The sequence below is a fragment of the Nerophis ophidion genome, linkage group LG03, assembly GCF_033978795.1.
Source record: "Nerophis ophidion isolate RoL-2023_Sa linkage group LG03, RoL_Noph_v1.0, whole genome shotgun sequence".
Classification (NCBI taxonomy): domain Eukaryota; kingdom Metazoa; phylum Chordata; class Actinopteri; order Syngnathiformes; family Syngnathidae; genus Nerophis; species Nerophis ophidion.
Window position 1 is genome coordinate 12,376,534 of NC_084613.1, and position 2,630 is coordinate 12,379,163.

Below are 2,630 nucleotides of genomic sequence, written 5' to 3' on the forward strand. Positions count from 1 at the left end.
CCCGCGCATGCCCAGTTCGGCTAACCCAGGGGTGTCCAAACTTTTTCCACTTAGGGCCGCAGACTGAAAGGCCTGCTTAAACCCACTACGCAGTCTGATAGTTTATATATCAATGATGAAATATTAACATTGCAACACATGCCAATACGGCCTTTTTAGTTGACTAAATTGCAATTTTAAATTTTGCACAATGTATCCTTTGGAAAACGTCACCGGTTATAGCAGACATTTTTTTCCAGCCCGATCCAAGCTATAAGTAGTTTGCTTTAATCGCATATTTACGCAATATTCTGGACATCTGTGTTGCTGAATATTTAGCAATTTTTTCAATTAATAATGGAGAAGTCAAAGTAGAAAGATGGAGGTAGGAAGCGGTGTATTAGCCTTTAGCAACACAAACACAGCCAAAGTTTCCTTGTTTAAAATTCCTGAAGGTGAAGCTTAAGTATGGATCAGATCGGTCAACCGGCAGGTTTCGGTGAGAAAATTGTGGTAATAAATTGGCTCTTACCGTAGACATGAGCGGAGTTGCAGCTGTGTGGCTTCCCTCAGAGACACTGCCGGCCACCACACCCCTCCAACTTTTAGGCACCATATAATCTCATAATAATGGAGACGTCAAAGAAGAAAGCTGTAGGTGGGAAGCGGCGTATCGCGGCTGCCTTTAGCAACACAAACACAGCCGATGTTTCATTGTTTACAATCCCGACAAATGACAGTCAAGCTTTACTATAAAACAGAGATGTCAAGCGAACACGGTTGGATTGGACCACACACACAAAGTACAGTGTATTATGCAGCGATCATTTCGAAAGATCGTGTTTCGAAGAGGGTCCCTTGCGAAGGGCAGAGATAGGCATCGCCACCACCCGTCGACTGGTGCTGAAGAAAGGTGCGGGGCCGACCTTCAGGTTGTACAGGTACAACCATATAATCTCACTAAAACACTAGTAACACAATTAGCAGATAAGGGATTTTCCAGAATTATCCTGGTAAATGTGTCTAATAATATCTGAATCGCCTCCACTGCCCTCGCCTCTTATTTTATGTTTATTTATTTTTTCCTAGTGCTTCACTCTCACTATCCTCATCCACGAATCATTCATCCTCGCTCAAATAATGGGGGAATTGTCGCTTTCTCAGTCCGAATCGCTTTAGCTGCTGGTGGCCATCATTGTAAACAATGTTCAGATGTGAGGAGCTCCACAACCCGTGACATCACGCGCACATTGTCTGCTACTTCCGGTACAGGCAAGGCTTTTTTATTAGCGAACAAAAGTTGCGAGATTTATCATCGATGTTCTCTGCTTTGGACTAGCGACAGCCTAATACATCAAGGCCGCGGAACAGAGACACACTGTGGGCTTACACACACACACACAGGGGCGCCGAAAAGGGGGGGTAAAGGAGATGGAATTTAGGGACCCATGATGGAGGAGGGCCCAGAGAGGCCCCTAATGATGATGAAATTATGTGTTGGGGGCCCTGTAAAGATTTTTTTCATGGGGCCCAAAATCCCTAGCGGCGCCCCTGCACACACATCTCCCCCCTCCCAACCCAACGCCCCCCATTGCAAATCCTGTAGGTGTGATGAATGGATGGAACAGAGACACACTGCGGGTTTACACACACACACACACAGACACACACACACACACACAGGGGCGCCGAAAAGGGAGGTAAAGGAGATGGATTCTAGGGGCCCATGATGGAGGGGGGCCCAGAGAGGCCCCTAATGATGATGAAATTATGTGAAATTATGTGTTGGGGGCCCTGTAAAGATTCTTTTCATGGGGCCCAAAATCCCTAGCGGCGCCCCTGCACACCACCCCCCTCCCTCCACCCCCCAAAAACCTTGACGCAAATCCCGTAGGGGTGATGAATGGATGGAACAGAGAGAGACACACACTCACACACACACACACACGCCGAAAAGGGGGGGTTAAAGGAGACGGATTCCAGGGGCCCATGATGGAGGAGGGCCCAGAGAGGCCCCTAATGATGATGAAATTATGTGTTGGGGGCCCTGTAAAGATTCTTTTCATGGGGCCCAAAATCCCTAGCGGCGCCCCTGCACACCCCCTCCCCCCACCCCCCAAAAACCTCGACGCAAATCCCGTAGGGGTGATGAATGGATGGAACAGAGAGAGACACACACACACACACACACACACACACACACACACACACACACACACACGCCGAAAAGGGGGGGTTAAAGGAGACGGATTCCAGGGGCCCATGATGGAGGAGGGCCCAGAGAGGCCCCTAATGATGATGAAATTATATGAGATTATGTGTTGGGGGCCCTGTAAAGATTCTTTTCATGGGGCCCAAAACCCGTAGCGTTGCCCCTGCACAAACGCCCCCCCAACCCAACGCCCTCGACGCAAATCCCGTAGGGGTGATGAATGGATGGTCAGCGCCTGAAGAGTTGCGACCTACCACCATGACCTTGAACTACCTTCCCTCTGTTGCTAGATATCTCGAGATGTATGTTGTAATATGTATATATGCTTTGCTGTGGAGGTTTTTTTCCCACTCCAGACTGGGCCCCCTTAGAAACCCAGTCTTGATTGTATTTTTTTTACTCATCCGTCCCCAGCGTTGACCTTTTTCCCATCTTTTAC